General features: G+C 40.5%; 1 protein-coding gene across 2 annotated transcripts in view; it reads right to left on the reverse strand.

The window, feature by feature from the left end:
- Nucleotides 1-13,914, reverse strand: part of Arhgap24 (Rho GTPase activating protein 24) — a 383,238-nt gene that overhangs the window by 321,759 nt on the left and 47,565 nt on the right. The gene's annotated exons all lie outside the window — the stretch shown is intronic.

Here is a 13,914-nt window from a genome sequence, read left to right on the forward strand (position 1 = left end):
TGACATTATAGTGCTTGTGCTTTTCCAATAATTGCTCATTTGCACTCAGAGTTAAATCTAAAACATCTGGCCTGGCATAGAAAGGTCAGTATGATTCCCACCCGCCTTTCCCAAATGCTGCACGATGGCTTTGAATGGCCAGTTCCAACCCCTCTCCTCCTCCTCCCCCTCCTCCGCCTCCTCCCCTCCTCTTCCTCCTCCTCCCCCTCTTCTTGCTCCTCCTCCTTCTCCTTTGAGTTTCCATTCAAATGTGATCTTTTCCCCCTCCTCTTCCCCCCCTCCTCTTCTTCCTCTTCTTCCTCCTCCTCCTCCTCCACTTCCTCCTCCTCCTCACCCCTCCCTTCCCCTCTCTCTCCTCCTCCTCCTCCTGTCCCTCTGAGTTTCCACTCAGTTGTGACCTTACAAGCCCTGAGCATCCATCCGCTTGGGTGTGTTGCTCTTATCCCACACTCCTTGTCCACAGTACCCCAGCTCCGTGCCCTATTTCACCTTTCCTAGTTTTGTCTTTGTCTCACTTGTTTATGTGTCTCCTGCCCATGTCAGCACCCAGTGTTGCTTTGCTCCTAGTCGGTTATGCATGCCAAATATAAGCAAAATATCCACACACATAACGTTTAAAAAATAAATAAATAAATAAATAAATAAATAAATAAATGTCGAGAGCCCACACAGGAGTCCAGAACCGCCTGAAACTGCCAGGTACCTAATGCAATGACACCACACCAGAGTCTCCTGTCTACCTGATCCAAGTGCAGTGGGTTAAAGAGAAACCGGCTTTTAGACATTATTGAGAAAAAAGTAAATAAATAACTACGTTTTTGCTTAATGCAATCTTCTGTAATCATTCTTAACCATAAACTGTCCCCAAGAACATCTATCCATGAAGAAAACAAGGAGACTGCAGTACAGGTAAGGATGAGAAGTTTGAAGTAGGCGTCAATGGGGCACACCCTAGGACTCCAACATAGAAATACGCTAAATCCACAGATCACTTCCCAAGGAAACATACAGAAAACGGTCCTGTTGCTTCGTTATTTGAAATTAAATTGTTTAAAATGTCAGACAGTGGATATATATATCCAATCTACATCTTGTGTTGTAATCTTCACATTGTCTATAATTATTTTCCTCGGATATAAAATGACTTAATCATCTGGAAATTATAAAAACATAAACTCTTTAGAATTTCCTTTATTTTTGTTCAGTCCTGGATATTTTGTGTTGTATGTTTAATATTTCGGGAGAGATCATGCTTCCTTGAATGGAGGTTTTAGTCAATTACTGAGGAAGGTATTTTGATCCATATTTAGAAGTAGTCTCTACCTTCCCATCACCACCGGAGGAATTCGTGAACAGGACCCTTAAATTTCTCACAGCTGAGAACCTCAGTAGAAAGGAAATCAAATCAAAATGAAGGCTTTACTGATGATGATGGGGCTAAGAAAGTGTCGACAGATACATGGTGGGTGTCCTTCAATCCTTTCAGCTCTTGACAGGCATTACAATCACCTGGGTGAGTTCCCCGATGTCCCCTCAACACAGAAATCTTGAAGAAAGAAAAAGTAAGTGTGAGTTGAATGTTTCTCCCTTCATATTAATTAAACTGACATGACTAGACTCTTCAAATAACACCAGACATTTGATCTTATAAACATGTCAACATAGACGCTCCTGCATTCTCCTATACCTCTCCTCCAGCCATCTTTTGTTTTGAAAAGCAGTAGGCAAGAAGGTTTCCACATCTAAGACTAAGACATAAGGGGATTATGCTACCAAAGACAGAACAACAGAGATAAAGGAGAAATGTGAATACAAGAGGGAGAGGGGAACAGGCAGCACAGGATTCTGAGAAAGACTCCAAGCCCTGCTCAGGGTACCATTTCTCTGGGCCTTCTCTCCTAAGACAGTCTTTGTACCTGAGGTTTATGGAGTCCCTCGAACCCTGCTTCCCCCATGGGTATTTTTAAGGTAACTTAACAGCTTTCATAAAGCACTGCTTTGATATTAGACAGTCTGACCTGGGAAAATCTCATGCCGTTGACCACACACCATTCCAAGTTTCTCTGTGGGGCCAGCCTTTTACTCATTTGTACTTCAAAAAAAACAGACAAATGGTCAACCTGACTGAGATAGCGATTTGTTTCCAATGAACTTTCGGGTTCCCCCTTCATGCGGAAGCCTGGGGTGCTTAATGATCTCCAATAAGGAAGCTTCTGCTTCCTCGATTAATCCTGTGGGCTGAGTACTACGGGGCTCTCTCTCTAAGGCCAGGGAAATGATTCGGCTCCCTAAGTATATAAATCTAGACCTAGTCACTGAACCTCAATTACTCGCGCAGTGGTTCATCACGTGGGAAGCACTGACAAGACAGCTTTTTCATTAGAGTTTGAACAAACTGGGGGAAAGATGTCAAAGTAGAAAGAGAGAGGGAGAGAAAAATGCCCGACCGCTAATCTACTTTCTCAAGATTACTCCTGTCGAAAAGGACTGTGATTTGTCAAATCACAATGTTTAATGAGATCTAATTATTCTCATAATTCGAACACACTTTAATACCTCAAAATCATTCATTTATGCCTTACTTTAGAGAAGCCAAATAGCAAGCCGTCTTTAATATGAGATATATTCAATTATCTTCCATTCAAAAGAAAAAGAACTAAAATGGGGTAGGCACCTCGGTGGTATGTATTTGGAATATCCAGAGCCTCTCCAAAGGTGAGGCTATGTCTTGAATGCCACCTTGTTCTGATTGAGCCCAATCTTTCTGCAGTAGGACAGACCAGCACCTGGTTGCTCAGAGGCCTGAGCTGTATAGAGACTATGATATCCTAGGCCTAGAAAGAGCACGTGTGACTCGCTCATGTCACATAGAGTTCTTTCTTATGGACGTGAGAGACACCAGAAAAATGACATGTAGCCCGACAGCATTCATCATCCCTGATGACCAGAATTCTACAAAATAAAAACACTTGGGGACAAGTGGTGTGAGAGGTCAGAGAGTGATCTGTGGAAAGCAGGTTATGGTTTGGTACCTCCGCTCTGCCCTTGACTGTCTTTCACCGACCTTGTGGGATACAGCTCGCTCTTGGCAAACTGAACAAGTGCGTTTCCTTTATACCCGATCCAGTCTGAGTTGCTGTTAATAAACTGTTACACAGGTGAATCGTTTTACAGTAGGAAAGAAACACTAAAATTTCTTTGAGACGCTGTCTTTAAAATAACAAAAATCTAGTGTTAAATCCTACAGTTTACTATTCTGTACGTGTGCAGAGGTTCATTCAAGCTAGATCTTCAGCTGAAACCCAAACCTTACAAATGAAAATATAAGAAAATAAATTTGCAGTATGAGGCAGGAAGTGAATTGATGATAAGAAAAGCAACAGCATGAAATTACGATGTTCACTTTAGGCAGAGGGTTCCGTTTGTTCAAAAGCTTCCTCAAGGAGACTCATGGTTCCTCGGAGATCATAAGAAGATGTTTATGACGTATGCATCAACCAGAAGGTGTCTACCCATGAAGAAGCACTCCTAGGACTCAACACTAAAACCCTTACTGGGCCACATGATTTCAGAAGTGCTTTCCAATGCAAGATACACAAAGCTTCAAGAACCCCATGAAAATGTCTGAGTGCCACCGCATATCAAAGAAATGGATATCTAAACCACCATAAGATATCACCACACATACATTTGCATTGTAAATGCTTACAAATGGCTGATGGGACGAAGTGGTTAGTGAGGATACCAATGGGTTCCTGCTATCTGGCAGGTATGTAAACATTATCAATGCCTTGGCAGAGGATTTAGCAATGCCATACAAAATTAAATATCATGTAAACAGTATCATGGCAGAGGATTTAGCAGTGCCGTACGAAATTAAATATCCTCCTAGTTGTGATATAGCAATTCCAATTCCATATTCTTAATAGAGAAACAGAATCCTCGTGTTGATAGAGAGATCTGTACGGCAGTGTTCATGTTTATTGTTTTATATAAGTCGTACACTGTAAATAACACAAATGACGTCAGCCAATAGGTAAACACACAAAACAAACTGTAAACCCTGAGAGCAGAGTCAGTAAAGAAAACCACAAATGTGTGTGGATGTGGATGTGTCTTATAGTGAGTGGAAGAGGCCAGTGGAGTCGCTGTGTGATCCCATGCACACAGCGTTGACTAAACAGGCTCCATCCATCATGATACCTGCTACCAAGGGGCAAGCATAGGCTCGAAACTTCTAGGATGGCATAAATGCCTTATATTTTGATGGGATATGAGATGTGAGTTCCATGTGTATGGACACTTGTCTAAACTTTGGAACTGTTCAACTAAGTTGTGTATACAAATTGTTATTATTATTTATTATTACTGAATGACTTTATTAAATTTTCTTCAAAAACATTTAAAATAGTGAAGTCTAGTCAGTCACTGTATTATTTGTAACTCTCAAATTCCTTTCTCTGTTCTTCCACACTGAATAAATAAACATAAACACTGACCTCACTAGGAAGTTAGGTTTCTCGGGGACACTAGACTACACCCTGTGGTTTGCATTTGGAATTGGAGCAGTGTGAATACCGTTTGCAGTAGATATAGAAACGAAATCAGACATGCTTAATTGTGCTTCTAGATGGCCTAGAAGATTGAATTACTTCAACAAGCAACTTGTACACAGCTTGGTTTCTGAATGGTACTCACTTCTGCATGGAAACAGTGCTCTCTGAATTAAAGGCTGATTTATATTCTCTCCTGGACAGAGATTATCAGAAGGCAAAGTAACATCAAGAACTTATGGGGTAATATACAAGAACATGGAATAGCATAAGGTGGCTCCCACTGGCTAAATATGGGACAGTGTGAGCAGTGGAATGACTGATGTAATGAATGGTGTCCATAAAACACATGAACACACACATATGCACATATGCACATGCATGTATACATGCACACACATGCATACATACATGCACATGTATACACACAGGAACACTGCACACATGCACATGCAAATACACATGCACACACATATGCACACACATGCACAGACACACAGCACATATGCATGTACATCATGCACATACATACACACATGCACATGCATGTATACATGCACATACATATGCATATACACATGCACATGTATACACAGGCACATGCACAGGTACACTGCATGCACACCATGCACATGCACCACATATATACATGCATATTCACATGTACACACATACACATCCACATGTATACACACATGCACAAGCATAGGCACACTGTGCACATGCACATGTACACACAAACACATGCACACTTACAGAAATATGCACAGGCACACATGTGCACACACACACAAGCTCAAGCACACACATATGAACACACTCATAGACATAGGAGCACATGCACACACAAACATGCACAGGCAGACACACAGGCCCATGCACACCGTTTTATATAAGAGGCTTGAGCTTTAGCAGATTTCAGCATGTGTAGCTGTGACCTTGAATCCACACCTCACTAATAATGAGGTGTGCCTTACATGCTTGTGTGTGTGTGTGCACATAATTCTTACAGTAACTCTATGAACTACATGCCATATTATCTCTACGTTATAACTAAAGAACAGAATGGTGTCTACAGTCCTACTGGTGATAAGTGACTATTTTCTTTAAAGGGCTCTATATGTGTGTAACATAACTGAGGAGACTGTGTTCGTAGTCGGTGATCTATCATTGCTTGTCAATTATCATGATTCAAAGATAGCACGATTCAAAAACTACACAGGAGGCCAGTCACAAACAAGGCTGCATGCTGAAATAAGGTATCTAGACTTTGATTTATGACGTGTGTGGGCATAGTTTCCAATTAGAGATCTGTCACTCAAATTTGCTCATCTTGATATCTATACACAGATCACATTTCGCATCTTTGGTTTTCTTTCTGCACTCTTCCGTGCGACGGTCTCATCCACTGAGGGCTGCTCTGGCTGCATCTCTGAAGTATTGGTGATACATCCTTATTCAACTGTCTTTCTGCCATCTTTGATGGCCAGCAAAGAAGACAAATGTGACACAGCAGTGTGCTCAACCAGGCCAAGGAGGATTTGGTCTTTCTATGAACTGAAAATTATCAGTGAAAGTTACAAACTCCTCTGTGCTTTTCTTTGCAAAGCAGCTATAGATCACTGTCGCCTTGGTTAGAAAAATTACAAAGACCTGAGGCCTAAGGATTTCATTATAACATGAGAAGTACATGATCAGTAACTCTAGATGCCCTTATCTATCTATCTATCTAGACGCCCTTATCTATCTAGATGTCTGTTTAAGTCAGCGAGACATCCCGAGACCTAGGAAATGACTCATGCAAAACTCAAGCGTGACTTCCCCATGTTGAGAAAAAATAAAATATTGAATAACGTTCGGCAAAAACGCTTTTAAACGGCAGTAGGATTATCTGAGAAAGAGCCGCGAAAATAAGACTTGGAAAACCTTACTGTATTTTCCCAGACATTGCCTAAGAAAACCACACACACACACACACACACACACACACACACACACACACACACACACACACTCTTTCTCATCAAATTCATACTTAATTATTATAAAAATTCATTAAAAGGAGTACTGATATCCGAGAGGCAAGAGTGAAGTGCCTTTTTCATTCCAGAGCCTTAATTTTATTTTTCCCTTTTTCCTATTAAACTATTCATCCTCACCCTTGGGCTCACACAGCCCAGTCTCTTATGTTTCCTTTATTATTCTCCCCTAATAAAGGAATGAATAAATGAATAACAGAACAGAGGGGTAGAAGCTGGGTATTAGCAGTAGCAAATAGTAACTGGAAGCTTTACTGAGGCAAAGCCACGGGCTGCCATAAAACAACATGTTAGAAAGAAATTAATACGTCATTAGTGGCCTATTTTAACAGGCTCTACTTTTCACAGAGCTGTGCGTGTATTTAAATTGTGTATGTACTTAAAGCTATGTATGTGTGTATATATGTATGTATGTATGTTGTATGTATGCATGTATGTTTGTATGTTTGTATGTATGTATATATGTATTATATATTATGCTTCATGTATTTAAACATAAGTATCACTTGTGAAAATCCAAACATATTAATACAACTTAAATCACAGCAGACCTAGGCTTCCCCTGAAAACATTCAAATGACTGTTTTGATTAGCCTCGCAATTTCCAAGACGGTCTTCAGGAGCGAAGCCATGATAAGAAAACACTGTCTACCATTGAGACAAAGTCTCCCAGATGCCAGAGAGGAACATGGTACTCAGCCAAGTATCTTACCAAGGCCATGAGTTAAATGTGGTCTTAAGGTTTTCAGAACTGAACATGCCAACAGATGAACACATGAAAAAGACTTTAACAACATAAATACGTAGGGATTTATCTCAATGTGAAACCCAGCTTAGCCTAGAGAACACATTCAAAACTCAGCCACAGGAATCGAAGTTTCCTCTGTGGAACTCGCTTCACCCCCTGTGGATTTTTATGGTTGAGTTACTTTGTTTTAATTTTTCTCCCATTACTTCTTACAAAACATGTAGTGCTCAAAGTAAGAACCTTCTACCTAAGAGCAGATAACCAAGGAAACATCTGGAAACAGAAAACATCAGGAGCACAAATGTTTGAGCACAAGAAGGGAGATGGAGCTCTGGTAATTGGTGTGCTTTTCCCCAATTGTGTCCTAGTGTTCAGCTATATCTTAGCACACACCTTGAAGACTTCCTGAGGTCGAGGACTATGTCTTACAAACGATAACTCTATGCATCCAGGCGGATGATAACAAGACTCAACACGAATCAACAATACGCTCTCCAGGATCAAACACGGCTGGGCACTTAATAACGACAACTTTTCTTCTCTTCACAAAACTTCATTACTAAATCAGGGGGATGAGGATGTTGCTTGTGAACCTTGCTGAAATGCGACAAGGTCTTCCATATTGTCCACGGCAGAAGTGGAACAGTCCCCGTGACCTTCAACCCCTTCCATATTGTGCTCAGTGGAAAGTCAACAGATCACTATGGCCTTCGACATTGACTAATTTCAAAGAAGTGTATAAAACTACCAGTGAACTGGCATGTTAAGTCGCTACAAACTTATAAACAGTCATAACATAGCAGTGAGGTTTTGGGATTTTAAATTACAAAAGTGCATTACCCTTTAAGTCACCTAATCCGCAAAATGGTATTGCCACTGTCAGTCTTATAAAAGTCAATTCTTTACCTTTCTTCAAGATCTATAGTCAATTTCGTTCACACGGCATAACCAGTATCAAGAAACACTCCTTGCCTTACATGTTGTTACAGTGTGCCCTGGGTGCCTTTGGGTTCTAAATTCAAGGATTTAGCCACCAAGAAACTGGGGAGGGGGACTGGGGTGAGAATCTGTACTAAAAATATAGGGGCTTGTTTTCTTGACATTATTCTTAAACAGTCAACACGTACATACATACATTCACATGCCATTAGCTATTACAGTCAGTTGAAACTAAGGAGTAAGGTATGTGTAGGTTACTTGCAAATTCTATACCGTTTCCTATAAGATACTTGAGCCCATGTGGATTTGGTGTCTTTGAGAATACTGAAGGACAATGGCCCTTATTGAATAGACTAGCTATAATTTTCAGCGTGTGAACACCCATATGGCCTCCACTAACAACTCAGAGAACTATTGTCATAACTAGGTAGATATATTAGAGTTTGAATGAGTAATAAGAAAACATACCACCCTTCGGGAATGGCCCTGAAAAACTCTGAGGTAATATTTGAGATACATGGTGAAGAATACAAGCATGGTACACTCCACCGCTATTGTAATAAACCCCAGTGGTATTTAGCCTGGATGCCAGCATCACCATCTGTGGTCTATACTTGTGAGGGAGTGTCCTACCATCGCCCTAGGAGCATTAGAAAAGAACAGAAGGCAGCATTGTGTGACGAACTACAGGAGGGGCTAAAGTACTGAAATGTAGCCATCAAAAATTCCTGGGCACACTGGGCATTAGGAAATGTCAGTTTCACTTCAAACTTGTGTCATCCAAATAACTGAGATGAAGACAGCATGACCTTCTCCAGGGACCATTTGCTGTTTGTCCTGAGCTTCTGGGAGCTCTTACCACTACATACCTCTGCTCGGTGACACTGGCCACAGATTCACTTTCATATTTATCTGTTTGGCTCTTTTACTGGGCTCCAAACACTTGAGTATTTCCTAAGTTCTTTGAGACTAATAGTTTCTGCTTGATATGTAAGATACGGTTATCAAAATGTTGCCAGATTTGTTAGGTGACTGAACATGAGTGAAAACTGAACACTGGGCATATGAACTAAGCCTTGGCATCCCTGCTGTAAGAAACAGCCCAGGACACTGGAGGTTCCCAACTGGGATGACCCACACAAAGTATCCTGTTGTCAACATCCAGGGACCAAGGAATAGAAGTGGTCAGGGAAAGGATGGCCAAGGAATAAGTCAGTGGTGTGTCAAAGGAAGCAGACAGTGAGAGGGTCTGCAGACTGAGGGTGGAGCCATCATCACTGTGGTTGTGGAAACTGGAAACTGAAGACACAATTTTAGAGAATGGCAGAAGATTTGTGCATTTAAGTAAAAGGTTTCAGCGCAATTGGAGATCAACAAAATGGAAAAGTGTGCAAAACAATAACTACAAGGTAGCATGCTCACACCTTAAAACAACAACAACGGCAGCAACAAAACAGATACTAAGGAAATAAAGTCTAACAGACATTTCGGTTTTCAAGGCTGCCATGGTAGAGATGGAGACACATTCATAAATATAAACACATAAGGGAAAGCCTTGAAAAAGTTCCTTGCAACCTCTTTCTTGGTCTCCTTTCAAGGGTTTAACAGGAAAAGGAGTTTGTGGAGAACCAAATGGGATGCGGGCTGTGAGATTTGGATGGGATAATACTTTGCTTTGATGCTGATTATCCCCTATAACCACATTCCCTGTCTTATTCTAGCGTTGCCCATGGATTCCACCTTAACCATCACTAGAATTAACAAGTTAGATGAATGAAGACTTGTTTCTGTCTGCAGTGCTCTTCTGAGCCCTTCCTAACTTTAATTCACTTGGTCTACTGCCAGTAACACGGTAGCAGCCACTTTCTGCATTGTTGAATATGACCAAGTGTTATATGCTGGTTCCTGCATATGGTGCCATTGGGAAGTAATAGAAACTGCAGGAGATTAGCTTCTTTCAATGGTTCAAATTAAAAGAAGCTAAGAAACTTGGAGGCAAAGTGGTAGAGATTTGTACCCTGACTATCGTGAAGGAAGCACTTTTTCCCAAGCATGTATTCCAGGCCATAATACTCTGCTCTGTGATAAACCAAACAGCAACAGAGCCAACTGTCTGTAGTTTGAAACCTCAAAATCTGGGAGCCAAAATATATCTCCTAGAAATTGACTTTGTCAAGCAATTTGCCTCAGTCATGATAAACCAACTAATACAAACACACACACACACGCACACACGCACGCACACACACACACACACACACATGCACACATGCATACACACATACACACATGACTACTTTGTGATTGGTTTGGGGATTGTGAGACATAATTTTGGATGCAATGACCATTTTTACCTCATAATTCTCTTGAAATTAAGATATAATCTATTTATCATCTATGGAGAGCTACAAATAAATGAAAATATTCTAACAGTGCACCTTCTACTTCTAAATGGCAATGAAACCCTGGACAAAGAAATACAGTTACAAAGTAACTGAGCCATGGAGGAGGGAACAAAGACTCTTCTGGAAGTGCTGAGGTTGGCCCAGGGGCAAGCTAGGAGAAGACATCAGCCAGGCAAAGCAGCAATTGCCTCTAAGTAGCAGTATAAACATGCAAAACAAAGGAGAGGGAGATACACGACACACACACACACACTACACACACCATACACATACACATACACACACACTACACACAACACACACGTGCACATACACACACATACACACACATACACACACATACACACACACCACACACACACTACACACACCATACACATACACACACTACACACAACACACACGTGCACATACACACACATACACACACACCATACACACACACTACACACACACCATACACACACACTACACACAACACACACACATACACACACACAGATACACACACCATACACATACACATACACACACACTACACACAACACACACATGCACATACACACACATACACACACATACACACACATACACACACACTACACACAACACACACGTGCACATACACACACATACACACACAACACACACACATACACACACATACACACACATACACACACATACACACACATACACACACACTACACACAACACACACGTGCACATACACGCACATACACACACATACACACACACCACACACACACACACACACTACACACAACACACACACATACACACACACACAGATACACACACACACACACAGGGGTGTGACAGAGACAGAGACAGAGACAGAGACAGACATTTGGTGTCAATCATCTATCTTTTGAAGTCTACGACTACTTTATAATTACACTCTACAATTCAACATAAGGAAACAATATACTTCAAGCTTAAGTTACCCACTGGAGAATCCACACATTTTAGTTCTTCGTCTTGAGAGATATGCAGACCACTTGATACACTGCACAGCCATAGAGACAGTATTTGGTTTGACTTATCATCAGCAGAAGCCTAGTAGATGTCAGTCAGGGGTGCTTATGTTAGAGGAAAAGTGTTTATTGGTTCCTTGCCCAACCATTTCATCCCTGTTCTGAGGACACTTGCAAGTGACTCTGATCCTGATAGAATGGCTCACATCTGAAACTGGCAACTAGAAATTGCTCAATCTTATGTATGAGACTTAGGTAAGAATTGGAGCACTGTGGAGAACAGTTGCCACATGCCATTTCACTCAGCTGGCCCCGAGTTCTTAGGCATTCACTAATTTTTCTTAGTTCCTTCTGTTAGCGTCCACACACACCCATGCCTGTCAGACTTTGCCAACTATCTTCTATGCCAACCAACAGACTGTAATCAGACAACCCTGGTGCCATGTGGATTCCTTTACCCCTAGCTTCATGCCTGCTAGACAAGGTGGCCAGAGAGCAGCCTATGGTGCCCTAGCATTATTCTGACACAAGAATCACAACACAGCCATAGTATAGCATCTTCCTGATTCCTAAAGGTGTTGTCTAGAACACTTCCATGAATAAAACTAAATCTGACCATTGCTATAGATAGATGATAGATACATAGATAAATAGATACATAGATAGATACACAGTTACATAGATAGATAGATAGATAGATAGATAGTAGATAGATGATAGATAACTATAGATAGATAGGTAGATGATAGACAGCTATAGATAGATATAGATAGATAGATAGATAGATAGATAGATAGATACATACATACATACATACATAGATGGATAGATAGATACATAGATACATAGATAGATACATAGATATACAGATACACAGATACATAGATGGATAGATAGATAGATAGATAGATAGACAGATAGATAGATGATAGATACATATATACATACATATATACATACATAGATACATAGATAGATAGATAGATAGATAGATAGATAGATAGATAGATAGATGATAGATAGATACATACATAGATACACAGATACATAGATAGATAGATGGATAGATACATAGATAGATACATAGATATAAAGATACACAGATACATAGATAGATGATAGATACATAGATAGATACATAGATATAAAGATACACAGATACATAGATAGATGGATAGATACATAGATAGATATATAGATACATAGATAGATACATAGATATAAAGATACACAGATACATAGATGGATGGATAGATAGATAGATAGATAGATAGATAGATAGATAGATAGATAGATGATAGATACATACATACATAGATACACAGATACATAGATAGATAGATGATAGATAGATAGATAGATAGATAGATAGATAGATAGATAGATAGATAGATAGATACACAGATACACAGATACATAGATACATAGATAGATGGACAGATAGATGGACAGACAGCTGTATCTCTAGTTCTCCGACCTCTAATGTTAGTAGCTTCCCAACCTTCCCTAGGCTGGTTTTTCCCATCTGCCCCACACAGTTCTCAGTCCGTCATTTTGGACTTACACATTTTTCATCTCTTAATTACTGGAACTTATATGAATAAGCTGACCCAAGCCCATTGCTATTTTGAAAAAAATAAAACCTTGAAGAAAATTATAATAATTCTACAATCATTCTGCCTCCCTGGAAGATCGCAACTTAACATGGACTGGTTATGGAGGTGAAATCTTTCCAGAAGTTTTTGACTTAGGAGTGCCATTACATATTCCATAATGTTCGGTGCAGTCTTGCTGCATTTGAAGGTGTGCAGACACAGAATCTGCCAATGCGATCACTTTACTTTGTATTTGATAGGTGAGAGAAGGGGCTAGAAACATTTTAGATCACAAAATCAGTGGAATTGAAAATAACATCCCAAGCAAGGTGGGATGGTTCATACCTTCCCAGAACTTAGGAGGCTGAAGCAGGAGCCTCGGAAGTTCAAAGCCAGCCTGACCAGCACACTGAGACCCCACCTTAATCCCAAAGCAAAGCACTACGAAAGTCACATGGCAGGCTGTCAAGGAGGGCATAGCCTACTGAGAATGGCAAGCCACTCAGGACTGGTTTGGCTGGTTGGTTTGGTTGGGTTTGTGCTTGTTATCTTTTGGGGTTGTTTGTTTTGTTTTTCTTATGAAATCAATCACTGAAAGCAGCAGAGCTGGAGGCACGGAACGCAAGGGTGTATTTTG

The sequence above is a fragment of the Rattus norvegicus genome, chromosome 14 (genome assembly GCF_036323735.1).
Source record: "Rattus norvegicus strain BN/NHsdMcwi chromosome 14, GRCr8, whole genome shotgun sequence".
Classification (NCBI taxonomy): domain Eukaryota; kingdom Metazoa; phylum Chordata; class Mammalia; order Rodentia; family Muridae; genus Rattus; species Rattus norvegicus.